Below are 16,131 nucleotides of genomic sequence, written 5' to 3' on the forward strand. Positions count from 1 at the left end.
AGGGAAGCCCAAAAGTTCTGAAGTGGGTAGCCTATCCCTTCTCCAGGGGATCTTCCCAACCCAGGAATTGAACCAGGGTCTCCTACACTGCAGGTGGATTCTTTATCAACTGAGTTATCAGGGAAGCCCTTGTAATAATATTCAGGCATAAAAAACAAGAAAATCCTGCCATCTGCAATAATGCATATGGACCTTGAGAGCATTATGCTAAGTAAAATATGTCAGACAGAGAAAGACAAATACTGTATGATCTTACTTATGTGTGGAATCTGAAAAGCAAGCAAACAAGCTAGCTGATCTTATATTGATAGATACAGAGAACATACTGGTAGTTGCCAGAGGAGGGGGTTAGGAGTCTGATTAAATGGATGAGCGTGGTCAGAAAGTACAAAATTTCACTTATAAGATAAATTAGTTTTGGGAATGCAATGTATAGCATGGTGACTATAGTTAATAATGCTATGTTGTATCTTTGAAAATTGTCAAGAGAGTAGATCTTAAAAGTTCTCTTTACAAGAAAAAAATGTATAACAATTTGTGCTGATGGATGTTAACTTATTTTGGTAATCATGTTGCAGTATATACAGAAATTATTGTTTTATATCTAAAACCAATACAGTGTTACATGTAAATTATATCTCAGTTTTTAAAAACACTCCCTCCCCTTTTGGTGGGGCAACTTCCTGTGAAAAGGAATTAATATATGTCACATTTTAATTTAAAAACACTTATATTGAGCCCATTGCTGCTAAGTCAATTCAGTCGTGTCCAACTCTGTGCGACCCCATAGACAGCAGCCCACCAGCCTCCCCCGTCCCTGGGATTCTCCAGGCAAGAACACTGGAGTGGGTTGCCATTTCCTTCGTTTCCCTTAATAACCTAAAAAACTGGCCTTTGTTCCAACCTCTGGAACAAATCCATTTGTACATTCCATCCCCAGCTAGGTATGTGTGTGCATGTCAAAAACAAACAAATTTTTTATCCCAAGCTAACCAATGCTTTCTATATATTCTAGAAAATACAGAATAATTCAACAGAAAATTCAAATAAATATGTACAGCAATTGTTATATGGCTTCACAGGTGTCTCAGTGATAAAGAATCTGCCTGCTAATGCAGGAGACATGGGTTTGATCCTTGGATCAGGAAGATTCCCCTGGAGAAGGAAATGGCAACCCCCTCCAGTACTCTTGCCTGGGAAACCCCATGGACAGAGGAGTCTGGTGGACTATATAGTCCATGCGGTTGCAAAGAGTTGAACATGACTTAGTGACTAAACAACAACACTTGTTATATATTAACTTGTAGTACAGTGGTTCAGAAGTTAAAAATATGTTTACTAAATTTCTTTAAGGTAAAGTTCACATTTTAAAATAGCCCATCACCTCATATAAATTTAGGAAACTGAATATTCAAAGATATCTAAAGTGTTAGGAATCTTCTGGCTGAATCTTCAATTTGATACAATTAGTGATTAATAGTCTAGTTCAAAGCAAACCAATAACAGGAATATTCAGCTAGATTTAATAATTGTCTTAATATCAACTACTTAAAAATATAGAGCCACAGTTTATATATTTGTCTAAATGTTACATAAATGTTTATATAAAATCACTTATAATTTGCAGATGAAAATAGAATAAAATAATTCATAATCACCTAATGAAGTCATTTTTTTCTTACAAGGTTTTATTTTCGCTGTTTGTGTGGAGTTTTTAGTGTTGGTCTCAGAATTATTTCAGTACAAGTCAACAATACATAGGTTGGTTTCTTGAGTTTGAAGAAGTGATAATAAATGCATTGAGAAACAAGCAGTGAGAAAATGTAGCAGAATTGTTAGGAATAAAGCTCCATGAACTCTTGACCTCACATGTGTGCAAATAATTTAGGAGAAAAAAAATAAGAGCTGGAATGTTAATATGGCCTGGATTTCAAGAGATTAACTAACTATTCCACTTTCTGAAAGGGCAAAAAATAGAGAAAAACTTAAGAAAAAATTAATCCTCTGATATACAAGATAAATGAAAAATACAACCTAAATCATAGATGTTTTATCAGTGGAAGAAATGTGATTAGAGAGAGAAAAACTATATGTTAGTACATCCTATCTCAGCCTTTGATTGACATCCTAGATACTCATCACAGGAGCATTTTACATCTACTGTGCCATCTGATTTGCTTTCTATTTAAATTTCCACTGAATCCATTCTCTTGTGATAAATGTGAAAGTTTTTGTGATTTTAATGAATGCTAATTTTATTGGTGTACTTTCCGTTATCTTTGAATTCCTATGACTGGAACATTATTAAACTGCTCTCTTATGCCATATGCTCAATTACTGTATTCTGAAAAGATCGAATCCTAGATCTGTATAAAACATTCCATCCCAAAGCAGCAGAATACACATTGGCTTCAGGTGCATACGCAATATTCTTCAGGATGGATCACATGCCAGGCCACAAAGCAAGTCTGGATAAATTTAAAGAGGTTGGAAAAAATAAGAGACTTAATCCTTAGGTATGTGAAGTATTCTGTGGAAGCCTTTTTAGGCGTGTGTGTTTCACTGATGGATTTGACTGAGACTTCAAAAATATAATGGTATTATTTTAATTTTTCCCATTACTGTTTTGTGTTTTAATGCTGGATACGTGGTCCCTCCTCTGGAAATTTTTAGCCCCCTTTCCTGTAAAGACTCATAGTTGACTTGAATTGGGGTTTGTAATAAGTACGAGGTATGGTTACTACTCTTTTCTCAGTCTTGCTATAGGGTGAGTTCCGTGAGCTAATCTTTCTCAAGCTTCCTTTAAACACTCTCTGGTTTCTAGAGCTAGACACTAATGAAGAACCTAATAGATGCTTTCAAGTATTGTAGTATTTTCATATGTGAAAGATTTTAGGAAAATATGTGGAAACAAGAGGAGCAGACTTAGAACAGTGAAACGACCACTGGAAGAAATGTTTAGGTCTGTAAAGAAAAGGGTTGGCATTTGGAGTTTTACAAACTGCCTCTGGGAGGCAGTAAGGTGCAGAGATTAAGAGATGGCGTCCCATGGACTTCAAATCAATGACAGCCATTGCTGTCCCTGTGATGTGTGCCTTGGTTTATCCGGTGAAATAGGTATAATAGTAATGCCTCCCCCAGAGGGCTTTTGTAGGGATTAAATGAGATGCTTCCTGCCAGGCACTGTCAATTGTGTCTGGTACAGAGTAAATGTTCCATTAAAGTTAGCTTTGTTACTAAGGAATGGCTGTCTGCTTTTGTAGCCTCCCCATCACTAGCGGAAATTAAGCAGAGGTACGATAATAAATTGGCAGGAGTTTTATAGATAAGAGTTAGACATTGGATAGCATCTTTAACCCTGAGGTTTTCTATTTCTATCACTTTGTTTCCAGTGAATATCAAGGTGTCTTTCATATATGACAATGGCGGTATTAGTCTGTATATCATGCTTTTTCCTGGTAGTACAATTCCAATGGTACAATCTCCTGTAGGCAATCTGTGACCACAGAGTAGGGCAAAGAATATCACTGCTTCCGTCCAGTCTCTAGGCTGACCCCATGGGGCAAACCTCCTGCAGATGTTAGAGACCTCAACAGATAGAGTATGAATTCAATTCAGGGAAAACAGTAAGGAATAATTCTTTTGATAATTTGAATCTTTCTTATTTGATGGCAGAAATTAAAAAGGGTCATAACATTGTTCGTAAGACCTAAATGAAAAAATGGACACTGTAATATATTGTTAGTGGAAGTATAAATTGCAAACATTTTTCAAAAGAAAGCTAGCAATGTCTGCTATGTTCTAAAATACATATTCTTTTTAACATACGAATTCTATTTTTGAATAGCTTTTCTGTAGAAACAGACACATCATTTTTTAAGGCCACATTAAAGAATCTTTACTTTGGCATTGATTATGGTGGCTGAAAAATGGATCCAGTCTCATTGTCTATCAATAGGGCTATAGTTCAGTGGAGTACATTTTTGCCTTGGAATATTATGTGACTGTTTAAAAGAATGACTTAGATTTCTATGGACTTGAGATGTCCATGATGTATTAGATGAGGAACGCAAGTTCCAGCATACAGTATTACCTAATATTTGGAACAGCAGACAAACAAAAAATTTCAAGTGCCCTTTGAATGTCTTTACATATCGGAGGAGGGGTGAGGATAGTCACAGCCAGAATGGTGACACTGACCACCTCAGGCCTGAGGCTAAGAGGGAGTCGGTGTTTTCCATTTGCGTCCATGCATGTTTCACACGTTTCTTACGGAATGAGAGAAACTAAAAGGAAAGTGGTTTAGTTCATGAAGAACTTAGTAGTTACAAAAACATACCTACTTTTGGCACAATGAAAATTTCTTCAGAAAAATACTCCTCCTCTGCCTTCCTCTCCTGTTTTGTAACATTTTTTATTCTTCTTTTCCCCTTCACTTTCTTCCTTGTCATTTTCTATCCTCTGCTCCTTCTAACAAAACAAGAGTATTTTGTGAAAATGGGGACATACTTACAACTCAAGTATTTTACCAGACCGGAAGCGTACAAAAAAGCAACTTATTGTTTTTCCCTTCTTATTTCAAACATGAAGTCTTTACCAAAAAATTTATTCTGAAGCAGAAGAAAAGAATCCCTCACTCTCCATACTCTAATAGAAAAGTTCTGCCATCTACAGTGAAATGGAATTTCCTGAAGGTCATGTTGTTCAGAGAGAATACCAAAAATATCCTATATATTTATATATATATAAACCAGCATCATGTCATCTTTTGGCAGGCAATAATGCCAAGTGCTGTAAAAGAAAAGTCAAATCCTTTGACTTTCTGTGAATAAGGGCAAAAAAAAAAAAAAGAATAAAATATATTAATTAGTTAAAGGGACCAAGCCAAATGTTTTCTCATGTAGTGACAATTAGCTATTATTAAACACTTATGTAGACAAACCTTTTGAAATTTTTGCTCCTAAAATGATATATATTTAAAGTTTTTAATGAATTGTGTGAACTATGCCATTGAATAAATTTCCATCTTTATTTCTGAAGGATTTGAGCCTTGGCTGATCTCTTTGTTAGAATTGCTATCATTTTGCAGTAATTTTCTTCTCAGAGTTCTATTTTTGTCCTTTCTTATTACCTTAAAATTTTTCTTGCAGAACATTTGAAACAAACGCAAACATGCACAGAGAAAGTGTAACGAATCCCCACGTCCCCATCACCCAGCTTCCATACTTGTGTACCCATGGCAACCATCATTTCATTTATAGAACATCTGCTCCCTCAACCACATTATTTTCTAATAAATGACAAATACCATAAATATTTTAGCTCTCAAGTCTATAAAGGATATGAACTCCTCCAAATATAACCACAATACTATGTTTATATCTAAAAGAAGAGGGATATTTTCTTAATAATGATGGTATCACTGAATTTCTAATTGTCTCTTAAACGGTATGTTTTCTTTTCTTACAGCTTTTCATCCATAGGTTTTCCTCAGTATATTTTTTTCCCTTTGACATGTATTGCTGAAGAAACAGGGTTGTTTGTACCCCTTATGGATTAAAAATTGGACCTAAAGACTTGATCAGATATAGATGAGACATTTTTTTTGCCAAGGCACCTGATGGGACTGTTGTGTTCTATTAGAGGGCACAAATGATTGATTGTCTCTTTTCTGTGATGTTAGTAGCTGTTAATGCTTAATATCTAGCTTCATTAATATACTGTTGCTGTTGGGTAGTTGCTGTCGTGTACGACTCTTTTGCAATCCCATGGATGGTAGCCCGCCAGGCTCCTCTGTCCATGAGGTTTCCCAGGCAAGAATATTGGAATGGGTTGTCATTTCCTTCTCCAGGGGATTTTCCCAATCCCATGTCTGCCGCTTGGCAGGCAGATCAAAGCCCATGTCTGCTGGGTGGCAGGCAGATTCCTTATTACTGAGCCTCCAGGGCAGCCCCCATTAATTTATTAGAAGCTGCAAAACAGTGATATTCTGATCAAGGCATTCCTTTATTTCTTTGCTGAGGTGTTTCTATAAATAGAAAATTCTTCTCTTCTGTCATTTCAGCTACTGTGTTACAGTTCATACAGAGAAAGCAGAAAAGATGTCTATTACTTACAAGTTTTCACAATAATTAATTGTTCCCTAATGTTACCCAAGAGTAACCAATTAGGTTTAGGGGTTTTGTTTGTTTAGTATCACTTCAGACACATATTTGCTATGTTTCAAGACAGTATAACTATTCATCTTATTGACACTTTCCATGGCCAGGGTCCTAAACGGCCGGAGTCCTGCTGACCCGACCTCCGTTTTTGAGTTTCCTCGCTGTTTGCGTTTGGGGATGACAAGGTATTGCGCACTTCCAGAGTGGCATCAGTGCAGTGGGCCAGCATGAACGCCTGTGCTCTAATGAGACCAGGGTATCTGTGGACTCAGTAGTGGCCCAGGATCCACAGTTGTCGCCACTCTGGGGCAGGCAGTACACGTGTCCCATTGTCCTGCCCGGTGAAACTAAACTACTTCTGTGTTCCCTGGTTGTCAGCAGAGGAAAAGTATCTACCACATCGAGAGCTGCATGCATGCACCAGTGGTGTCAGTTTGTCCCAGGAAAAAAAGGCACATCTGTAGCAGTTGCTAGCTGGAGCCATGAATTAATTAAAACTTTTATATATGATATAAAATATTTAAATGTAATAGAAATGTTAGACAGTTGGATAAAGTTTTTATTTCCTGATTGTCTGTTTTCCTCTGATATATGTGTTCATTAATTTGTACTTTTCAGAGTAAATCATATTTGATACAAATTAATAATAATTTAACATATAGAAAATAAACACAACCTAGGTTACTTTTATGTTCCTGTGTGACTCTGAAAGACTGTTATGAATGGCTGTGTGTATGAGGGCTTCCCTTGTGGCTCAGCTGGTAAAGAATCGACCTGCAAAGCAGGAGACCTGGGTTTGATCCCTGGGATTGGAAGACCCCCGGAGAAGGGAAAGGCTACCCACTCTAGTATTCTGGAGAATTCCATGGACTGTACAGTCCATGGGGTTGCAAAGAGTATGAATGACTGTGTATAAAAATAATTCTCATAATATGTAAATTATCTTTTCCGTTTTTATTTTCTGATTTATTTTTTAATATGTAATTAAAGAGTTAAAGTTACATCAAACAGATAATGAAATTTAATTATCAGTTAAAAAAAAACCTGTAGTTTTAGGGCAAAGGTCCTTTGTTTACATGTTCAATAACAAAAATCTGGTTGTTATTTATCTAGAACTTTAACATAAAGCAATTTCTTACAACCGTTTCCCCCCTGTGAAAGATGGATATAGTCATTGACCTGTATTGTTTTTTATGGGGATACACTTTAATCTGCTAATATTTTGTGATCTAATGTTACTACTGTGCTTTATTAGGACTTCTTACTAGATACTTGGATTATTGAATAATAAATAATCTTTCATTTTTTCCATTTCTAATTCCCTTGTTTTCCATTACAACCCCTGGTAATAAAAATGCAAATTTAATATGCAAATTATATTCACTTACAAATATATTCACAGCAGCTTTAGGTGAAAACACAACTGCCTTTCAGCTAATGCCAAACTGTAAATCATTCCACTTATAAAATGAGTGTTCATAATTTTTCTTAGAAAAAGTATGTATGAGCTGAGAGCCTGACTGATCTGTCTTGAACTTGTGACGTTTGTGAACATAAAGGATATGGGCTGAAAATCTGGAGTCATCAAGCACAGTGTGTACAAACTCCCAGATTCAGTGACTCTCCGGACAGACACAATATTGAAAGCGGAAGCGAAAGTCGCTTAATCCTGTCTGACTCTTTGCAACTCCATGGACTATACAGCCCATGGAATTCTCCAGGCCAGAATACTGGAGTTGGTAGCCATTCCCTTCTCCAAGGAATCTTCCCAACCCTGGGATCAAACCCAGGTCTCCCACATTGCAGGTGGATTCTTTAGTGTCGGAGCCACCAGAGAAGCCCAAGAATACTGGAGTGGGTAGGCTATTCCTTCTCCAGGGAATCTTCCTGAGTCAGGAATTGAACTGGGATCTCTTGCATTGCAGGTAAATTCTTTACCAACTGAGCTACCAGGGAAGCCCCAGACACAGTATTGAGTTATTGCAAAGACCAAACAAACATTAGAACACAAAGCTTTTATCAAAATGCAAAGTATATTGGCTCTGTCACTAGTAGAAGGTACTGTCAATGGTATCCCTCATGGCTGTAGTAATTTAACAATTATTTCTTGAACATTTACTAGGCGCTGAACTGCAGTAGTGCTGGGGATTCAAAGATGAGAAGGTCATAAACTCTTTGCCTAAACAGCTTACTCATTTCCGTAGAGAGAGAAACATCGAACAAATACGCAGATTGTGATGTACTGCAATAGTGATATTACAGTGTTTATGGCTGTTAGAGGAGAGACTGACAGATTTGCAAGGAGAAGTTGGTAAAGGCTCCATGGAGGATGTGGATTTGAGCAAAGGAGTTTCAGAAAAACATCTACTTCTGCTTCACCGACTATGCTGAAGCCTTTGACCATGTGGATCACGACAAACTGGAAAATTCTTAAAGAGGTGGGAATACCAGACCACCTTACCTGTCTCCCGAGAAACCTATGTGGGGGTCAAGAAGCAATAGCTAGAACTAGACATAGAAAATCTGACTGGCTCAAAATTGGGAAAGGAGTACATCAAGGCTGTATATATTGTCAGCCGGTTTATTTAACTTATCATCATGTGAAATACTTGGCTGGATGAATAGCAAGCTGCAATCAAGATTTCTAGAAGAAATATCAATAACCTCAGATGTGGAGATGATGGTAGAAAGCGGAGAGGAACTAAAGAGCCTCTTGATGAGGGTGAAAGAGGAGAGTGAAAAAGCTGGCTTAAAACTGGACATTAAAAAAGGCTAAGGTCAGCACAGCCAGTCCCATCACTTTATGACAGATAGAAGGGGAAACAGGAGAAGCAGTGGCAGACTTGCTTTTCTTGGGCTCCAGAATCACTGCGGACAGTAACTGCAGTCATGAAATCAAAAGGCGCTTGCTCGTCCAAAGGAAGAAGAAAGAAGCGTTAGTTGCTCAGTTGTGTCTGACTCTTTGTGACTCCAAGGACTGTAGCCCGCCAGGCTTCTCTGTCCATGGAATTTTCCAGGCAAGAATACTGAAGTGGGATCTTCCTGACCCAGGGATCGAACCCGGGTCTCCTGCATTGCAGGAAGATTCTTTACCATCTGAGCCACCAGGAAAGCCCTCACAAGGAAAGCTATGACAAACCTAGACAGTGTATTCAAAAGCAAAGACATCACTTTGCTGACAAAGGTCTGTATAGTCAAAGCTATGGTTTTTCCAGTAGTCATGTACAGATGTGAGAATTGGACCATAAAGAAGGCAGGGTGCCAAAGAGCTGATGTTTTTGAATTGTGATGTTGGAGAAGACTCTTGAGAGTCCTTGGACTGTAAGGAGATCAAACCAGTCAATTCTAAAGGAAATCAGTCCTGAATATTCATTGGAAGGACTGAAGCTTCACTACTTGGGCCATCTAATGTGAAGAGTCTGCTCATTGAGTAAAACCCTGGTGCTGAGAAAGATTGAGGGCAGGAGGAGAAGGGGATGACAGAGGATGAGATGGTTTAATGGCATCACCGACTCAATGAACATGAATCAGAGCAAACTCAGTGAGATACTAGAAGACAGGGAAGCCTGGTGTACTGCAGTCTATGGGGTCATGAAGAGTCGAACACAACTTAGCAAAAGAACAGCGACAGCAAAATATACTCCACGTTGGTATTTAGAATGCTGTTTGTGTAAGGTGTGAGAGAGAGAACATGATGACTGGGAATCTTTGCGTGAGTCTGGAAAGGGGATTTAGGAAGGGGAGAGGGGTGGGATCAAGACTCCAGCAGGGTGGGCAGGAGACCTGTAAGTTTTGAATGTATAGCAGCCATGCTCAGTCTGCCTTTGAGAAAAAGGCAATTCAGGTAAAAGCAGTGCTGTTAACCATCAGCGTTCAGTTGTAGCGCCTTCAGGAGGCACCCCCGCCGCTGGCCTGAGACCATGCTCTCCCGGGGAAGTTTCTTGCTAGTAGCTCAGCACTAAGTGGTCAGAGGCCAGCTCTGCCCGCCGGGGGCTCCTCTAACAAAGCAGTGTCCCTAAGCTGCCCATTGGCTTAGCCAAGGATTTGTCAGATCTGCGTCCTGGTGTGAGGTTCTCCTGCCAAATTTCCTTTCCTCTCCCTCTTCCCTTTCACAGGGGTTAGGTCAGCATTGCAGTCTGAAGGCTTTTCCTACCCAGTTCAGCAGCCTCCTCTTTTTACTTTTCATTAGGAGCAGATAGACCGCTGTCTCTCCTAACACTATGTCAGCCTCTGCTTCCAGGAGGACCCAACAGACAAGGGAATATCAGTGGTTTGTAAAATCAGTGTTGCTTAGAAGGATAGTGTAATGTTAGTTGCTCAGTCGTGTCCAACTCTTTGTGACCCCACGGACTGTAGCCCACCAGTCTCCTCTGTCCATGGGATTCTTCAGGCAAGAATACTGGAGTGGGTTGTCATGCCCTCCTCCAGAGGATCTTCCTGACCCAGGGATCGATCCCCATCTTCTGCATTGCAGGCAGACTCTTTACCATTTCAGCTATAGGGAAGATCTTAGAAGCTTAGAAGAATACTCTTTTTATATATATATTTAAACATTCACTAAGTGAATTTGATACAACTCCTATAAAATGTAAAAAATTAATTGTATGCAATTACTACATAGTTCTGGAAGTTTTGGCCACAGCAATCAGAGCAGAAAAAGACATAAAAGGAATACAAATTGGAAAAGAAGAAGTAAAGCTTTCACTGTTCGCTGATGACATGATCCTCTACACAGAAAACCCTAAAGACTCTACCAGAAAACTACTAGAGCTAATCAATGATTACAGTAAAGTTGCAGGATATAAAATCAACACACAGAAATCCCTTGCATTCCTATACACTAATAATGAGAAAATAGAAAGAGAAATTAAGGAAACTATTCCATTCACTGTTGCAACGAAAACAATTAAATACCTAGGAATATATCTACCTAAGGAAACAAAAGACTTGTACATAGAAAACTATAAAACACTAGTGAAAGTAATCAAAGAGGACACTAATAGATGGAGAAATATACCGTGTTCGTGGATTGGAAGAATAAATATTGTAAAAATGAGTATACTACCCAAAGTAATTTATACATTCAATGCAATCCCTATCAAGCTACCAACAATATTTTTCACAGAACTAGAACAAATAATCTCACAATTTGTATGGAAATACAAAAAACCTCGAATAGCCAAAGCAATTTTGAGGAAGAAGAATGGAACTGGGGGAATTAACCTGCCGGACTTCAGGCTCTATTACAAAGCCACAGTCATCAAGACAGTATGGTACTGGCATAAAGACAGAAATATAGATCAATGGAACAAAATAGAAAGCCCAGAGATAAACCCACGCTCCTATGGACACCTTATCTTCGACAAAGGAGGCAAGAATATAAAATGGAGAAAAGACAGTCTCTTTAACAAGTGGTGCTGGGAAAACTGGTCAGCCACTTGTAAAAGAATGAAACTAGAACACTTCCTAACACCATACACCAAAATAAACTCAAAATGGATTAAAGATCTAAATGTAAGACCAGATACTATAAAACTCCTAGAGGAGAACGTAGGCAAAACACTCTCCGACATAAATCACAGCAGGATCCTCCAAGACCCACCTCCCAGAATATTGGAAATAAAAGCAAAAATAAACAAATGGGACCTAATTAAAATCAAAAGCTTCTGCACAGCAAAGGAAACTCTAAGCAAGGTGAAAAGACAGCCTTCAGAATGGGAGAAAATAATAGCAAATGAAGCAACTGATAAAGGATTAATCTCCAAATTATACAAGCAGCTCCTGCAGCTTAATTCCAGAAAACTAAGTGACCCAATCAAAAAATGGGCCAAAGAACTAAACAGACATTTCTCCAAAGAAGACATAAAGATGGCTAACAAACACATGAAAAAATGCTCAACATCCCTCATCATCAGAGAAATGCAAATCAAAACCACAATGAGATACCATTTCACACCAGTCAGAATGGCTGCTATCCAAAAGTCTACATGCAATAAATGCTGGAGAGGGTGTGGAGAGAAGGGAACCCTCTTACACTGTTGGTGGGAATGCAAACTAGTACAGCCACTATGGAGAACAGTGTGGAGATTCCTCAGAAAACTGGAAATAGAACTGCCATATGATCCAGCGATCGCACTCCTGGGCATACACACCGAGGAAACCAGAATTGAAAGAGACACGTGTACTCCAATGTTCATTGCAGCACTGTTTATAATAGCCAGGACATGGAAGCAACCTAGATGTCCATCTGCAGACGAATGGATAAGAAAGCTTTGGTACATATACACAATGGAGTATTTCTCAGCCATCAAAAAGAATGCATTTGAGTCAGTTTTAATGAGGTGGATGAAATTGGAGCCAATTATACAGAGTGAAGTAAGCCAGAAAGAAGAACATCAATACTGTATATTAACGCATATATATGGAATTTAGAAAAATGGTAACCTGAACCCTGTATAAGAGACTGCAAAAGAGACATAGGCATTTAGAACAGTCTTTGGGACTCTGTGGGAGAGGGTGAAGGTGGAATGATTGGGGAGAATGGAATTGTAGCATGTATATTATCATAAGTGACCAGTCCAGGTTCGACACATAAATTTTCCTCTGTTCATTTCTTTGCATTTATAAAAATACTTTTAACTGTAAAGAAAAAAGAAAAAATCAATTCAGAAATAAATAATATAAAAAAAATAAATAAAATAAACATGTATTAATAGAGAGTATTTAGCTTTTGTACCTTTTTTGCAGGAAGGTGACTTTCTGTAACCATGCGATGTATATTAAACTTTTTATAAAAGTTAACATTTTGTATAATAAACGGTTTTTAAACAAAAAAAAATAATTGTATGCAAATGTTAAATGATAATTTTTTCAGAATTAATCCTATACTTCTAATCTGCTTCACATTGCCTAGTTTCTTTTAGTGAAAGAAAGTTTATTCATTTTCTGCTTTTTCACTGTGTTTTCACAAAGACCATCAGCTAATGTTTTCTTCATTTTCTCTTAATTAATTTTTGTTTATTTATGGGCGGTGCTGGGCCTTCATTGCTGCGTTTCTCTAGCTGCGGTGAGCGGGGTCTACTCGTTGTGGAACAGAGGCTGAGGGCACTCGTGGACCCAGCGTTTGCAGCTCGCAGGCTCTGGAGTGCAGCCGTTGTGGCGCCTGGGCTTAAGGGCCCCACAGCATGTGGGATCTTCCTGGACCAGGGATCAAACCCACATCCCCTGCATCGGAAGGCAGATTCTTAACCACTTGGCCCCCCCAAGAAAATTCTCTTCATATCATTAATGATGTTTTCAATTGCACAGGAGACTCACGTGCATCTGGCTTTTGCATGAGATTGTGATAGTGAAATAAAGGTGGTGGAGATTTTAGGTTTCTATTCTGCTATCTTTCAGAATTCATGACCTGGCATCTCCAGACTTACAACTGGGTTTGAATCCCTGAGATACTTGTTTACATTTCTCCCTCTTGTTTTTATATTTTCTGTTTCTTTTTTGAAAATCTTAGGTGTATTCTATCTCTGGCTCATCGATAGGCAACTAAAGAACTGACCAGAAAAAAACAAAAGTAGATATCATCTCACATCTGTTAGAGTGGCTTTTATCAAAAAGATAGCAAATGGTGGCCAGGATGTGGGTAAAAAGGAAGCTTGTGCACCCTTGATGGGACTGTAAACTGGCACAGCCACTATGGAAAATAGTATGGAACTTCCTCAAAAAATTAAAAATAGAGCTACCATATGATCCAGCAATTCCAATTCTGGGCATTTTTCCAAAGAAAATACAATCACTGTTTCAAAAAGATATCTGTACCCCCACGTTCAGTGTAGCATTATGACAATAGCTAAGACATGGAAGCAACCTGTGTCTGTCAGTAGGTGAAGAAATAAAGATGTTTTTATATATAAATAATATATATAAAATGGAATATTTGTCAACCATAAAAAAGAAGGAATAAAATGGAAGAAATCCTTCTGTTTGTGACAATTTGGGTGGACCTTGATGGCATTATGCTAAGTGAAATAAGTCAGAGAGAGAAAGATACTATATGATCTCATTTGTATGTGGAATCTAAAAAATAAATCCAAACTTGCAGAAAAAGAGATCAGATTTGTGGTTGCTAGGGGTAGGAGGTGGGGGGAGTGGGAGCTGAAGGAAGGTGGTCCAAAGGACAGACTTCCAGCTCTAAGGTGAGTAAGTGCCATGGATGCAATGCACAGCGTGATGGCTGTAGTCAGCACTGCTGTCTGATACAGTGAAGTTGTTGAGAGAGTAAATCCTGAGCGTTCTTATCAGAAATAATTTTTTTTCTTTTTCAGTTGTTTCTTTTTATTGTATCTACATGAGCTTATGGGTGCTAATTAAACTTATAGTGGTGATCATCCTACAGTATGTGTGAGTCAAACCATTATGCTGCACACCTTAAACTTACACAGTGATGTGTGTCAATTATATGGGCTTCTGAGGTGGCGCTAGTGGTAAAGAACCCACCTGTAGATTCAGGAGACATAAGAGATGCAGGTTTGATCCCTGGGTCAGGAAGATCCCCTGGAGGAGGGCATGGCAACCCACTCCACCATTCTTGCCTGGAGAATCCCATGGTAGGAGGAGCCTGGCAGGCTACAGTCCATAGTCTTACAGAGCCGGACAAGACTGAAGTGACAGCACACACCCCTGCATATCAATGATATCTGCAAAACTGGTTTGAGGGGGAAGTCATCCTTTATATATATTTTGCTAGCAGGTCTTTTTAAAAAATATTGTGTCTGTGGTTCTCCTCACATAATTCTTTAGATAGTTGATAAGTGGTATCTGTTTAGTATGTTACATACCGAATCATACTTTGTGTCATTTCTTGGATATTTAAGTATAGTTTTATGAATGTGTGTGCATCTATGTGTTTTACACTATTTTGGCATATTGCAAGTGAGAACAGCTGAAAATAATGTGTCAAAGAAGGGTATCGTCAGCACAGAAATGTTTTTGTTAAATCATTGCACATTTGCTGATGTCGTTGTTGAGTTAACCTCTGTATGTGCACTGGTTTCCCAGGGGGCCTCACACTAGCACGAACTGGATGGATTAAAGTAATAGAAAATTGTCTCCTCACAGCTCTTGAGGCTAGAAGGGCCCAGATCCAGGTGTCAGCAGGCTTGGTTTCTTCTGCAGGTTTTCAGGGTCGTCTGTCCCATGCCTCTCTCCTAGCCCTCCTTGGTGTTCCTTGGCCTGCATAAGTATTCTATAAATTCTGCCTCTGTCATCGCAAGGAATTTTCCTCTGTGTCTATCTGAGTCTCAGAAGAAAGTGAGTCTTACGTTGATAACATCTACAAATACCCTATTTCCGAATCAGATGACATTCATAGGACTCCAGGGCTAGCACTTCAGCAGTTCTTTCTGGACAACACAGTTCAACCCGTAGTAGTATGTAAAACCACACGTTTGTCATTACTTTTCAGTTTACAGATGGCTTTGATATGTTTTCTCTTTTGATTTCAGAGATGCTACTTCTTTCACATCACCCTCCTTATGATGATTTCAAAGAAGATATCATGACTCATAAGGGTTTCATCTTTAATCCTGGAACCATTAATATTTATTGTTAGTATCTGAGGCACCACTGCTTAACTAACTAAACCGATACAGCATGAAGTGGTTTAAATATTCTGAACATTTATATCAAAATGTTAATCATTGTACCCCAGTGTTCATGGCAGCACTATTTAAAATAGCTCGGATGTGGAAGTAACCTAGATGTCCATTGACTGAGAACGGATGAAGAAGTTGTGTTACATATATACAGTGGTATATTACTCCGCCATAAAAAAGAATGCATTTGAGTCAGTTCTAATGAGGTGGATGAACCTAGAGCTTATTTTACAGAGTGAAGTAAGTCAGAAAGAGAAGAACAAATATTGTATATTAATGCATATGTATGGAATCTAGAAAGATGGTACTGATAACCTCTA

The sequence above is a fragment of the Moschus berezovskii genome, chromosome 17, assembly GCF_049115385.1.
Source record: "Moschus berezovskii isolate FMDL1 chromosome 17, NW_MosBer_1.0, whole genome shotgun sequence".
NCBI lineage: Eukaryota > Metazoa > Chordata > Mammalia > Artiodactyla > Moschidae > Moschus > Moschus berezovskii.